Below are 15,005 nucleotides of genomic sequence, written 5' to 3'. Positions count from 1 at the left end.
GAAAGACCAGAGAAGAAATGGGACTTGAGCCATTTACAGGCATTGAAATCAGGTCAAGTATTTGTGGTATTCCAGTAAGAATTGCGGAATGGCAGATAGAAGCTGTACTCTGTAGAGAGGCCTCTGGAAAATACTCTGGAATTGATCTCTCAAATACAGCTGAAGAACGCCTCTGGAAGGAAAAAGTAAACTTGGCACTGTACAACTCAACGCAAGCAGGAAAGTATGCTGATCTAAGCATGGATAAGAAGCTGCTTCTGAAGATTCAGAATGAGGACTTACTCCCATGTGGTGGAAGTGAGAAACCCAATTTGGCACAGAAGGTCTTTCTTCAGCACTTCATTAAGAAGGAGAAAGTGAACGTGCCAAAATATATGTTCAAATACTTGATAGAGTGTCTGAAACAGAGTCAGCTGCAGAATAGAACCTGGGTACCTTATGGAAGACTCTTGTCAGAAATATTCTATCAAGGAGGAGTCTTGGACAAGCTGAGCAGTGCTGAAGCCTTCACAGATGAGCTGCTTGATACTAAAACAGGAAAGGTCATTAATGCACAAACCCTCAAGAATATGAAGTTGATCCCTGCTGTCACCAAGCTTCATACAGATTTGAGTGAATCACTTGTTAAGTCTGATCTTATGAAGGACTTTCCACCCATCTGCAAGAAGGATCCCATTGAAGTGCAGATGTACTATATCAAGGAACATTTTGAGGCAACCAATCAGAGAATCAGATTGGAAGATATTCCAGAGGAAATGTATGGTGGTGCTCTGCCACGAGCCAGAGGCAGAAAGTCAAAAAGAAAGATGACTGCAGAGCAATATCTAGAGGTTGAACAATCTGCTAAAAAGGCGAAAGTTGCTGTTGACAAGCTCAAGATTGGTGGTTCATCAATACCTTCAATCGAAGAAGCTATTGAAAACATGGATTCCAGGATGATCATGGATGTTGGCATTACTCTTGATCAACCTGCAATACCAAAGAAGAAAAGGAAGCAAGCAGTAAGGAGAACCAAGAACTTCCCTCATGTGTCTAAGAAGACTGAAGCTGCTACTAGTGTGTCAGAAGCTATTGGAAAAGCTATGGAGATTGCTGCTGAGCTACAAGAGTCTGTAGTTTCAGAAGCCAAGCAACTGTTGCTGATGACCAGTGAGTCTGTTAAAGAGGATTCTGATCCTGAACCAGAGAAGGTAATTAATATATCATCAGATTCCGCATCCTCACCATTATCAGATTCTGATGATTCTGATGATGATATACCCTTAGCCCAACTCTTTCAAAAACCAGTAAAAAGCCAGCCAACATCAACCAAAACCAACAAAAAGCCCTCTCAGTCAACTACTTATGAACCAGTTGGTCACATAATTAATGAGAAGTTGGCTGAAATGGCTGTGCAGAGAGAAAGAGTCATTGAGACTATCTTTCGCCTTAACCCTCAACCTCTTAACATTCAACCTCTCAACATGATTCCTCCAGAAAATGTTGAGTTTACCTCAGAAAAGACCTCTGAAGCAACTCCAGAAGCAGCTGCTTCTGAAAACGTTGTTTCAGAAAACCCCCATCAACAAACACCTGAACCACAAAAACCCACAACACCCCCACAATCACCAACAGCTACCATTGACCCCCAACTCAACACTCAAACATCAACTTCACCACAACAACCATCAACTGAAATTGAACACTCCCCACAACCAACTCCCATGGATGTTGACATCTCTCTAGTCAATGTTCAAGCCTCAACCTCTACCACTCACATTGCCTCTGACCAGCCTTCATCTTCAAACACACAAACACACTTTACCATTCCACTTCCTAACCCTGTTCAAGATCTGGAAATCAGTGATTCTGATCTTGAAATCCTTGAACAACCACCCTCAAACATCCTGGAATCTGGATATATTACTTCTGAGCTTCTGACAATCCTTAGTCAATTGCTTAATCTTGTGGATCAACGAAGGACAATTGATCTCACAAGTGCATATGAAGACTCCTGGGCATCACTTCAGAACCGAGCAACTGAGCTAATTGAAAGCTTAAGGGCTAAGTGCATCAGAAGCAAGGAAGCCTCTGTCAGGAAGTTAATGGAGCATCTGAATCAGAGTCTCAGAGTAAGAAGTTCTACACTGCTCCTGGCAAACCAGCCTTTCTTCTCAGAAACGGACTATTTGACCAGAGAAGCCAGGTTGTGTAAGCTTCTGAAGAAACAGATGGCACAGCAGCAGCAAGAAGCCAGAGAAAGGGAACAAGCTCTTCTCCAGAGGCAACAACAGCTTGAAGAAATGTTGCAGAAGAAAATTGAAGAAATGGAGGAGATGAAGAAACAACAACAAACCAACCCTTAGTTGCACACCTTAGTGTTATCTTTTGTTTGTTGTTTGTTTTATATTCTTAGTCCTTGTTTCTGAAACCATCTTGTTCTACTTTTCTATGCTTCTGAATGCTTACTGCTTCTGACTGTTTAGCTGCTTCTGACAATTGATATGCATGTTCATATATTTTGCTCTGACTTATTTAGTTCACTTTCTTTTATACTCTCTCCTGTTTGAGTTTTTCTCATATCTTTTTGTCTTTTATGCTTAAATTTATTTTAATTTTTTTTGATAATGACAAAAGGGGGAGTATATGTGACAAGTATTTAAAGGCTCTGAGCCCCATTAATGGCATTTGAAATTTTTGAAAACCTTCTATCATTTTTTTTACCTTATTGGTATAAGCTATGAACGAACGAAGGAGTATCAAAATTCAAGTAAAATTAATTGAACCATTCTTCTTATCTATAAGTTAATTCTTTCAATGATTCAATTTTGTTTTTAAGCTCTGATAATATTATTGCGCGAAAAATGAATTTAATTAACCTGGATAGAACTTAGGGGGAGCTTACAAACCTCACCTTAAAGACTATCAGACTCAGGGGGAGTTTGAGCTTACAAACCTCAGATTCTGAGCTTACAAACCTCAGAACCCCAAAGTCAACTTGTTAATTAGATTAACAACAATTGATCAATTTTAAATACTTTTGTTTGTCATCATCAAAAAGGGGGAGATTGTTGGAACAAAATGTGTTTAACAATGAACCTTAAAGGGTTTTGATGATAACAAGGTATTAAAAATTGTAAATTGGACTAGCTAATATTTGTTCAAGTGTACAGGACCATAATTATAAAGTTACATCATCATTGGTTCTGAATGAGCAAATAAAGAGCTATGGAAACAACAAAAATTTGAAGCTTGGACGCTCCTGAAGGCAACTTGCTACTGAAGAGAAAAAGCGCTCCTGAAGTCAAGCTGCTCCTGAAGAAATAGCGCTCCTGAAGTAAGCTGCTCCTGAAGAATAGTGCTTCTGAAGACAAGAGGTCCAGAAGCCACATCATCAGAAGCTGCGTCATCAGAAGCTGCAGAAGTCATATCATCAGAAGCTGCATCATCAGAAGCTGCCTCATCAGAAGCCATTTCACCAGAAGCTGAATATCAACTGGATTTGCAAAGAATCAAGAATTGAAGAATTATCAATGCAAAAGCTGTCTATTGGATTCGAAAACACAAACAAAGGATTAGTGGAGTTTGCAACGGTCATTTCAAAGGTGTTTGAAGGCGTGTGTTTGCAATTTGGACGAAAGCGTTGACATTGTACTTTGTACGAATTGTACAACCACGTTCTCCACTACTCTGTTTTGTGTCCGCGCTACAGGACAAGAAAACAGCTCCAGAATACGGTTTCGCCTGCATAGATGTTCCTTTGGATAAGGAATGGATTTCAAATTTGTTCTTCATAGGACAACAGCCAAATCAGGCAAAAGATTATTGGTGAAAGATCAAGCTTCAACAACGACTCTTTGGTGTGCTGGCAATTTCACAACGTCTCTCTCACACCTCTATATAAAGGAGTGAAGACCTAGAGAATTGGCAATGCAAGAACGCTGAACGAAAGACTCACAAGATTTTCACAAGTACCAAACCTCTGCTGAAATTGTTCTGCATTCACTTAGAATTTCTGTGTCTCAAAGTCATATCTTAGAAATTCTTAAGTCCATTGAGTCTGTATCTGATTTGTATTGTGAGCACCTCTGATTGTATATCAAGTGTTCAACCTTAAACAATTTTCTGTGTAATTTTGTTTAGTTAGGAAGTCTCTTGCAGTTGTGCTTGAGCAGGAAGTCTCTTGATTGTGTTCTTGAGCAAAGGAAGTCTCTTGCTTGTGTGCTTGAGCATTGGAAGTCTCTTGCTTGTGTGCTTGAGCATTTGTAATCAGATATAACTCATAGTGAAATCTCCTTGGAAGTGCAAGGGGGACTGGACTACTTCCGGATTGTGGAAGGAACCAGTATAATTGCTTTGTGTCGTTCTTCTTCTCTCTCTCTCTGTTTTATTCCGCTGCATTTAGATTCTGATTATCACTTCAGAAGCTGTCTCGCTTAGCTTCTGATCAGTGTGTTCAGTTTTTAGGAGAAACGAAGAATTTTTCTAAAACACAATTCAACCCCCCTTCTTGTGTTTTTCTCACCTTCACTTATCAGCTGTGAAGAGGTAGGAGGGGTGGATAGGGCCAGGAAGGAAGATCCAAAATGGTGGGAGGGTATGTTTTCGAAGGTGAGACCATGGTCACCGGAGTTGGTGGCGAGGCGGAGGTCGGTGTGGTTGAAGATTGTGGGCATCCCTCTCCATGTGTGGGATGACAATTTTTTCAAGTTGTTGGGGAACAAGTTTGGTACCTTTTTGGACTATGATGAGGAAACAGCTAGTAGGCAAAGGATGGACGTGGCTAGAATTAAGATTTGTACGGAGAGGTGGAGTTTGATTGACGAGGTGGTGGTCATAAAGGGGGTTGGAGCTGAGTTTAGGTTGTGGGTGGTGGAGGATAGGAGGGTAGAGGGTTTGGTGGTGGAGGATGAAGGAGGGAGAGATGATGGTGACTCTTTGGTGTTCGGTGATGGCAGGAGGGGAGAGGGGTCGGAAAACTGTCTTTCCGGCGAGGAGGTGGATAGCTCCGGCGAAGGGGATGATTCAGCAGAGGGTGAAGAAGATGATGACGTGGCAAAGTTACCTCTTGCCATAGTGCCAGATAGGGAAGTCAGAGAAAGTCATCCTACTACTGAGTTAGCGGGACAAAAGGTTGGGGGAGACAGTGTGCTTTTGGGATCCTTGCAAATAGTCCACATTTTGGGGGAAGTTTCCTTACCTAGACCAGGGATATCTTGTCAGATGGTTGTCCTGTTTCTGTTGATGGAGACTTAACTGGGTTGGGTAAGGGTCAAAGGATGCAGTCCCCCTAGGAGGGAGGATATGCGCGTGCAGTTGGCAGAGGATCAGGCGCGTGATCCCCACGACTTGGAAAGGGTTGGGGAAATGCAATTCCCAGGTGTCCCTCTTGATGTACTTGTGCTGAATTTGGAGGGTAGTTCTAATGCAGGAAGTGGGTCGGGCCCAATAGATTTGAAAGTGGGGGCAGCTATTCCTGTTTGTGCTGATGGTCCAAGTGTGGAGGCTGGGGGGGTGTAGAAAACAGAAGGAGTATTCAGATTTTTCTGAGTCTGTCTCCAACACTGTTTCAGACTCGGAGGTGCAGTTCTGTCCAACAGCTGCTGACCAAGGTGCGCTCCCTAGGAAAAATCATGGCAGTAAATGTCCTGTGGGGATGGGTTTAACTAAATGTGGAAGGTTTGCGGAGGCGGCAAAGGTGGGAAAATCAAATAAAAAGAGGAAGGGTAGGAAAGGTGGTGTTGAAGGGGGAAATAGTAGGAAGGTTGACGTGGCTAAAATTGTACCGGAATACTCTAATTCTTTAAATCAAGTAACTTTGCAAGAAGCCTTGGATCCGGAAAGGATTCTAAGAATTAAAAAGAAAAATGGAGTTTCTTTTGAGGTGCCGGATGGTCCGATTTTGGATAGACTTGCGGTTCTTGAGAAAGTGGATGTTGGGCAGAATGTACTTAAGGAGATTTCTAAGGTTGATCAATGATTGTGTCATCCTTTAATATTAGGAGTTTGGGAGGTGCATTGAAGAAGAAGAAGATTAAGGAGTTGATCCGGAACCATGGGGTGGATTTTATGGCAATTCAAGAAACAAAGTTGGAGAATGTCTCTCCGGAGTTGTGTTATAAACTTTGGGGGAGTGTTAATTGTAATTGGGTTTTTCTCCCTTCGGAGGGAAATAGTGGTGGAATTTTATCGTTGTGGAATAAGTCAAGCTCTAAACTTATTTTCTCGTTTAGTGGTGAAGGTTTTGTGGGTGTGTGTTTGGAGTGGGGTCCGTTGGCGACTAAATGTTTTTTGGTTAATATTTATTCAAAATGTGATCTTATCTGTAAAAGGAGTTTATGGGATAACTTGGTGGAGTTGAAGGAGGGGTTAGGCGACGGTGTTTGGTGTATGATGGGAGATTTTAATTCGGTGCGTGCTCGTGACGAGAGAAGGGGGTTCAAGGGGTGGAACCTAGTGGGTGTCGTAGGGAGATGAGACTCTTTAATGAGTTTTTTGATAAGGTTGAGTTGGAAGATCAAAATACGCTTGGAAGGAAGTTTACGTGGTTTCATTCTAATGGGGTGGCCATGAGTAGGATTGATAGAGTCTTGGTGTCGGAGGATTGGGAGTTGGTGTGGGGTACCCCATCTTTATGGGTCCTACCTAGAGACGTCTCCGATCATTGTCTGTTATTATTTAAGACGGACGATTGTGATTGGGGGCCGAAACCTTTCCGTTTTAATAATTATTGGATCTCTAATCACAAGCTCAAAAAGGTGGTGGAGGAGAGTTGGAGGGCCGATGGTGAGACAGGGTGGATGGGGGTGGTGTTGAAAAACAAATTAAGAAGGTTGAAAGATTGCCTTAGATTGTGGAGTAAGGTGGAGTACGGGAGTGTGGAGGAGAGAATTGTGGGTTTGAAGGAGGATATAGAAGAGTTGGATTTGAAAGGGGAGGGAGGAGTTCTCACCTCTCAAGAAGTGGATTTAAGGAAGTTGAAGTTTGCTGGAAGCTTCTTAAGAGCAAAGAGGCATCTCTAGTGCAAAGGTCCAAATCGAAGTGGCTCAAGGAGGGGGATGCGAACTCTAAATTTTTTCATAAAAGTGTTAAATTGAGATCAAATCATAACTCAATTAAAGCGCTTCAAGTGGATGGAGGTTGGGTTCAAACTCCAGAAGGGATTAGAGGTGCCGTAGTGGAGTAGTTTGGAAGGCAAGTGGCAACTACTCAATGGGAAAGACCAAAGTTAGATGGGGTGGTTTTTGATATGCTTTCGGAAGATGATAATATGGGATTGATTGCTCCGTTTACGTTGGAGGAAATCGAAAAGGTTGTCAAAGATAGCGATGGTAATAAAAGCCCAGGTCCGGATGGATTTAACTTTGTTTTTATTAAAGAATTTTGGCACCTTATCAAGCATGAAGTGAGAATTATGTTTGACCAATTCTATGCGAATGAGAAGTTGCCGAGGAGTTTTTTGTCTTATTTTGTTACTTTAATCCCTAAGGTAAACAATCCTCACACTTTGAAGGAGTTTCGCCCTATTTCCCTCTTAGGGTGCCTTTACAAACTTCTTGCTAAAGTGTTGGCCGGTCGTTTATCCAAGGTCATGAATTCTATTATTTCATCGTCCCGATCGGCTTTTGTTAAAGGGGGAAATTTAGTGGATGGGGTGATGGTGATTAACGAGGTGGTGGATTTTGCGAGAAGGGCAAACCGAGAATGCTTAATCCTAAAGGTAGATTTTGAAAAGGCATATGACACGGTTGAGTGGAGCTTTTTGGAGTATATGCTTAAGAGGGTAGGTTTTTGTCCGAAGTGGGTAGCTTGGATGAAGGCTTGTGTTTTTGGAGGTAATATGTCAATTCTTGTTAATGGCACACCGACGGAGGAGATTTGTATACAAAGAGGGCTAAAGCAAGGGGATCCCTTAGCTCCGTTCCTTTTCCTTTTGGTGGCGGAAGGATTTAGTGGATTAATGAGGAATGCCGTTAATTCCAATTCCTTTAAAGGGTTTGATTTTAGGAATAATGGCATTGTGGTATCGCACCTTCAATATGCCGATGACACTCTTTGTATTGGGGAGGCGTCCGTGGAGAATCTTTGGACTTTAAAGGCGTTACTTAGAGGTTTTGAGATGGTGTCGGGGTTGAAGGTTAATTTTGCCAAGAGTTGCTTGATTGGAGTCAATGTAGAAAGGGAGTTTATGGAAGCGGCGTGTAACTTTATGAATTGTAGGGAAGGCTTTTTGCCGTTTAAGTACTTAGGTTTACCGGTTGGTGCTAATCCGAGAAGTGCATCGTCTTGGGAGCCGTTGTTGGAATGCTTGCATAAAAGGCTTAACTCTTGGGGGAACAAATATGTGAGCCTCGGCGGCCGGGTTGTCCTCCTTAATGCGGTGTTGAATGCTATCCCAATTTTTCATCTTTCTTTTTTCAAGTTACCGGTGAAGGTGTGGAGGAAGGTGGTGAGAATCCAACGGAATTTCCTTTGGGGATGTGTCAACGGGGGTGAGAAAGTGTGTTGGGTTAAATGGTCGACGGTTTGTCTTCCTCGTGCAAAGGGGGGTTTAGGTGTGAGAGACATAAGGTTGGTAAATCTTAGTCTTTTGGCCAAGTGGAGGTGGAGGTTGATGCAACCGGAACAAGCGTTGTGGAAGGAGGTCCTCATTTGTAAATATGGGAACCGTATTCTTTTTTCCCTTGTATCCGGGGGACAATGTGTGGCCGTCGGTGGCATCTCGGTGGTGGTTAGATTTGATGTCTTTGGAAGGTTCGGTGGGGACGGATTGGTTTAATAGGGAGGTGGTGAAGAAGGTGGGGAATGGTGATACTACTCGTTTTTGGCTAGACCGGTGGGTGGGAAATGACCCTCTTTGTGTTACTTTCCCGCGTCTTTTCTCTATTTCTTGTCAAAAAGAAGCGATGGTGGGGGAGATTTGGGTGGATGGAGTTGGTGGGGGAGATTGGAATTTTATGTGGAGGAGAAACCTCTTTGTGTGGGAAGAGGGGTTACTTCTTAGCCTTTTAGAGAAGTTGGAGGATTGGGAGAGGGAGGAGTTGGCGGACTCGTGGTGGTGGAATTTGGAGGAGGAAGGGAGTTTCTCGGTGTCCTCTTCTTATGTTGCGCTTGTAAATTTGTTAATGCCCATTCAGTCTTTGGAGAATACTATGAAAGTGGTGTTTGACTTGGTTTGGAAGAGTCCGGCACCGTCCAAAGTAGTGGTTTTTTCTTGGCAATTGCTCCTCAATCGTATTCCGACAAAAGACAACCTTTTGAAACGGCGTATATTAGCACCGGTGTTGACGGGGACATGTGAGTTCTGCGACCAAGTTGGTGAAATGGCGGTCCATCTCTTCCTTCATTGTGATTGGGCATTCATAGTGTGGTCAAGGGTGGGTGTTTGGTTGGGGATTAATTTCATCACTCCTCAATCCTTATTTCAACATTTCGAGTGTTGGAATGGGGAGATCGGGAGGCGCAAGTTGCGAAAAGGCTATTGGATGGTTTGGCATGCGGTGTTGTGGTCGATTTGGAAAGCGAGGAATGATAGGATTTTCAATTCTCTGGTCAAGGATGTTGCTGAAATTATTGATGATATCAAGGTGCTCTCGTGGAATTGGGCGAATTCTAGACTTAAAAGTCCTCCTTGCCTCTTTTACGAGTGGTGTTGGAACTCCAAGGAATGCCTTTTGCGATAGGTGGGGTAGTTTCAGAGGTGTCAGGGACTTTTGTAGTTGGTGTTTTGCTGTTTTTCGGTTGTGCCTTTCTGCTTCTGTTTATCTGTAGTAGCAGTTTTTGGCTTCTGGTTTTTTCTGGTTTTAGGTAGTGCTGGTTGGTTCTGCTGTAGTTTGGTTCGAACCTTAGCTGCTCTTTTTTCTGTTTTGGCTATTTGGCCATCGCCTTGTAATTGTACTGCTTGTATAATTTGGTGATTAATATTATAAGCTGTTTCAAAAAAAAAAAAAAAAGACAACACTCAACAACTATTGATATGTTGTCTCTTTATTGTATAGTGAATGAGTTAATTGATGATAACTATATTGCTGATTATTTCTTGTTAATTTGATCTAGCTTAAACCATTAAGATTCATCTATCTTACATAACATTGCTAATTCAGGTGTTTTGTTTGGAACATTGATGTGCGTACACAAGATTTGACTCTACATTGAAGGTTAAATGCAGGTGATCTGTCTTTATAATTAGTTTGATCTATCATTCTAATTGGTTTGACTCTAGAATCATTCTGTTAGAAGATAGGACAAAGAGTTATTCTATGAAGAGTCATAGGACTCTGGGTCAGTTGTAGAGAGTCACCTCTCATCTGAAAAAAAACATCATCTGCATAATATAGGATAGGTGTATGTCTTATCTTTGAAAGTAATGATAGAAACACTCACTTTAATATGCTCTTTTAAACTCTCACCAGCTTAACATGAAGTTAAGCCAAGAGTTTAAAAATCATGTCCTGAAGCAAGCTATATGTGAGTGCTTATAAACTTATACCATTACTAGTTACAAGTATTGATGTTGCACATCTACTGCTGCTTCTTGTGTTTGTATGATATGGTTATGAAAATGGATATACATTATAGGTCAAGTCAAGAGATGTTTTATCAACTTATTTCAAAGCAATAAAGGCTAAGAGCTTCTTTGTTACCAACTAAAACCTGAATTTTTTATGTTTAGATTATGTTGTAGTTTGCATGTGTGGTACCTTTGTTTTAAGCTCTTTGGGCTATGTGTTAGCTTTTCAACTTGCTTGTTTTGCTTATCTTGTCCATAAAACAACCATTTTTGTTTCTGAAATTTCTTAGGCATACAATGTTCTCAAAAGACCTGCTGATGTGATTGATAAATTTGACAGGAAAGCTTTAGAGCAATTAATCAGGTAAGAAATCTAGCTTTCTATTCATTTCCTCCTTGTGCTATGGTGTGATTTTAGTTTGGTGCCTTACTTATGTTGCCTCTTTGATGATAGCCTCGTTGTGGACATGTTTGACTACTTTTTCTAATTCATAGTGTTAGTACAAAAGAGTTATAATGCATCTGCTAGTGTAATTCATAATATAATGCATCGATACTTTCTACTTCTTACTGTTATAATGTGTATGCCACTTTAATTCATATGATAGAGTTATTGTTTTCTAATTCTATTACTTCAATCTTTGCTATCTATATAAATTGCTTACTTGTAGGAAGTGAGAGATGTCAAAAAATATTGGAGGGGAGAAATTTATTCTGTTTCTCACAAAAGAGCCTTAAAAACCATAACTTTCACAAGCTTACAGTAAGGCAGACCCAAAACCTATGCAAGTTTATGAGTCTACCCAAGTTCACACAAATGATTATATAAGCAGTTAACTTGATTATGATACCTACAATCATACTACAGAAATATAACATGAAAGGAAAACCCAATACTATGTGTGGATAATTTAGGAATGTTATGATTTTACTGGTATATTTCAGCTCCCCTGCAGTATATGCACTTGTCCCTTTTAAAAACAAAGTTCTAAGGTCTTTGTGTTTGATGTTGCATATTGAGGAACACATGCTAAAATAAAAACAAGGTTCTAAGGTCTTTTGTCTTTGTGAACTCCACTGCCAAAAATATTTATCAATTGCAATTTGCAAAACACATGCTGAAATCTCCGCATATTTAAGTCAGGAAAGTATACTATATACTATATTGTCATCATTTTGTACTCGCCTTTGTATCAATTTTGCCAATATTGTCTTCTTTTTTTTTCCTAATCATTGTCTTATTCACCTGCCTTTTTATAAGAGCATCTCCGATGCTAGAACCATATTTATGTTCTTGAAGCATTTTTGTGGGGTCCAAAGGTGTCACATGTGTATTAAGAACATCCTTTCATTTTTACTCCAATGCAAAGAACAATATTTATGTTCTTAACTTACATTATAGGGTCTCACAATTGACCCCACATACACCCTCCGGTCACTATTATAAGCAAAAATCAACATTCTAGATTCATTCATTAAATGATGTATGTAGTCTTTATTATAGACTACATACATCATTTAATGAATGAACCTAAAATGTTGATTTTTGCTTATAATAGTGACCGAAGGGTGTATTTCTTTTTTATTTTAATATTTTTATATTAAAATACTTATTTATATTTTCATTTATTGAGAACAAGTTAAACCAAAGAGAAATACATAAAAAAAGTGAAAAATTAATTTTCATCATTATATTATTTTTCTTTTCATTTTGTTAAAAAAAAAAAAACACTTTCTAGAATAAACCAAACTCATCTCCCAAGTCCCCTGTTACCAACCACTACTTCATTCTCCCAAACTATCCTTCATCTCCCTCGTTGCCATTATTTGCCATCGGCCATCTCTTTTTTTTTTACGTTGATAATTTTCTCATCCTTTTTCTTTGAACAATTTTCAATTTGAATGGAGAAAACTCATATAGAAGGTAAAGAAAAGCCCAAAATCCAGATTGAGGGGGGATCTCAGATTTAAAGGAAAAATTTCTCATCCTTTCTCTCTCTCTTTCTCTGCTTTTTTTCATGTTTATTTTGACAGGACCTGCTAGAACGTGTTCTCCACAGAGAACGGTTCTCCAGCCTGGAGTCCACATCATTGATCTCCAATGGTAAAGAAAGCAAGAACTTGTTTGAGTTTCAAGAACAATGTGTAGAACTAGCGTTGGAGTTGCTCTAACTTGTTAATCATTGCCTTTTTTTTCTTTCCAGCCAACAAATTTAGAATCAGCAAGAGATGGTAGACATTCATATGAGTCTAGCTATAGTATGGAGTTTTAATCCTGATACAATTGTTTTAAATGTCTAGCCACTAGTATTTTGGTTTTTGAATGTTTAAACTAGGTACTTTATCTATTGTTTTGATTGTTAATATTGAAAGAATTATATTTATGGGATTTAGATATTTTTAGTTATATACTTATGTATTTTAAGTATTTATTAATACATTTATTTAAATTGTCAACAAAAATTGCCCCATTCAATTTTTTTTTTTAAAAGTAAACATTTGCGACTGTTGTGAGGGGTCGCAATTGCCCCATTCAATTTTTTTTTTTAAAAAACTAAACATTTGCGACTGTTGTGAGGGGTCGCAAGTCCATTTAGTTTAGATTAAACCATCTAATTTGCGACTGTTAGGAACTGTCGCAATAATGTTTGCGACTGTTCTATGAAAGGTAGCAAATGACTGTTGTGACCCCAACATTAGCGCCTGTTGGGGAACAGGCGCAAATGTACCTTTGCGACCCTTCTAACAGTCGCAATCATCAATTTTAAAGGTCGCAAAACACGTTTTTTCTTGTAGCGTTGCTATTGCAAATAGATGTTACTATAGATCTTTTGAGATGGAAATTTTATAATTTTTTTAGGTTGTTGTTTTAGGATTCAAAATGAAAGAGATAAATTGGATTAGCAAATAAAAAAAATATCGATGAAGATAAGAGGGAGATTATTGAATATTGTTTGAGGAAGGAGAAATATTTTCATGCGTGGGCATGGATTGTTTTTGAGATGACATGCTAAATGTGGAGCTTTGGATGAATTGAATGACCAAATTTAGATAACTGTGACAATTGCGGGATTTCAGCATCTATAGTAAAGTTGTATCCTTCCGTCCCCGTGAGCATAACCGAGCTGGCATGAACATTGCATAATACATACAGGGATCATAGTTTGAACTTTGGACACCCCATTTATCCATCTTAAAAAAACATATCTCTTCCTTTCTCCATTTTCTTTCTATTATGTTTCTGAAACGATCTCGCACCCACCCCCCCTGTTTATTTATCTCTTAATGATGTTTTTTTAAACAGATTAAACCAAGAACGTGTGAAGAACACCCAAACATGGACCAAAATGAAGAATTACAATGTGCCGTATATATACGGAACACCAAAAAGGTGAAAAATTCTACTGTATACATGAGGAACCTCAAAAACACACTCCGCCGAAAACAACACCTACTAAGTACACCAAAAACAATATAAGCCAATTCTGAATTGCCAAAAAAAAGAAAGCAGAAGAGGGAAAAATTGCACCAAACCACCAAAAGCCATGCCCCTTATGTTTGATTTAGTCCTAGGGTGGTTTCTTGTTATTATTTGTTTAATTTTTTGTATTTTTTTAAAATATAAATTGGAATCCCCTAAAAAAAAATTATGTTTTGTTGTATGGGTCCAACTCAACTTTTACCCTTCTTAGAATTTGGGTTTAATTGCTTTCTCAACAATTTTTTAAACATTTTAATTAAATCAAACAAGAAAAAAAATAACGTCAAATAGATTTTAAAAGGAGTTAGTTATTTTTGCATTCTCAATTAAATTGTATTAAATAATAAGAAAAAATGAATATTTTAAGGTTAATGCAGTTTGTTAACTAAAGGTTAATACATATTTTGCATGATTTGTCGGAGTTAATATTTTTTTTTCAAAATGATATTGTAAGATTCTAATACATTCCCTCAATACATCCGACTTTTGACTTAAAATATTGTTTAAGAGACCATTTTTTTTTCTTCGTAACACAATGTTTTCTTTATATAAAAAATTTTGGTAACCACTTCATTTGTGTAGACCTCTAATTTTAACTTTGTGTCATTTATTTCTCTTTTGCTTTCTTTAATTTTATTATTATGTTTTTCTTGCCACTACATTTTCAATTAATTTATACCCGAACATAAATCAAGTTTAAGATTAGACAAAGATTGTATAGTATTAGCCTTTTGGATACATCATGTTTGGTTGTTTTTGATGTTTCAGACTTTGAAGGAAAATTCATTAGAAGGAAAATTCATATGTTGGCCACCTGGATACATAAACAGAATGTTATTAAGGTGATAGGTTCAAATGAATGTAAATATATGTACATGGAGTATTCTGAACATAAATAAATGTTTTTTTTTCCCTTTCTGGAGATGATTCATATCTGCTCATATAAGCTGGATCATCATGCCTACTGTTTCTCTAAATTTCATGATGAAAGGATAATAGAATTGTGGCATAATGACATTGAAATAATGAAACCAC

The 15,005-nt window shown here is 38.8% G+C and overlaps 1 long non-coding RNA gene across 1 annotated transcript in view; it reads left to right on the top strand.

The window, feature by feature from the left end:
* Positions 1-12,896, top strand: part of LOC146912808 (uncharacterized) — a 28,954-nt gene extending 16,058 nt beyond the window's left edge. Inside the window, exons 2-4 of the long non-coding RNA XR_015013139.1 lie at positions 10,083-10,147; positions 10,780-10,853; positions 12,694-12,896. This is a non-coding gene — a long non-coding RNA (uncharacterized LOC146912808). The remainder of the gene's footprint in view (positions 1-10,082; positions 10,148-10,779; positions 10,854-12,693) is intronic.
* Positions 12,897-15,005: the final 2,109 nt, after the last annotated feature.

The sequence above is a fragment of the Medicago sativa genome, chromosome 6, assembly GCF_051527215.1.
Source record: "Medicago sativa cultivar Bolivia chromosome 6, Bolivia_mono, whole genome shotgun sequence".
Lineage (NCBI taxonomy): Eukaryota > Viridiplantae > Streptophyta > Magnoliopsida > Fabales > Fabaceae > Medicago > Medicago sativa.
Note: the sequence above shows the minus strand (reverse complement) of the source record. Positions and strands in the feature narration are given on the sequence as shown.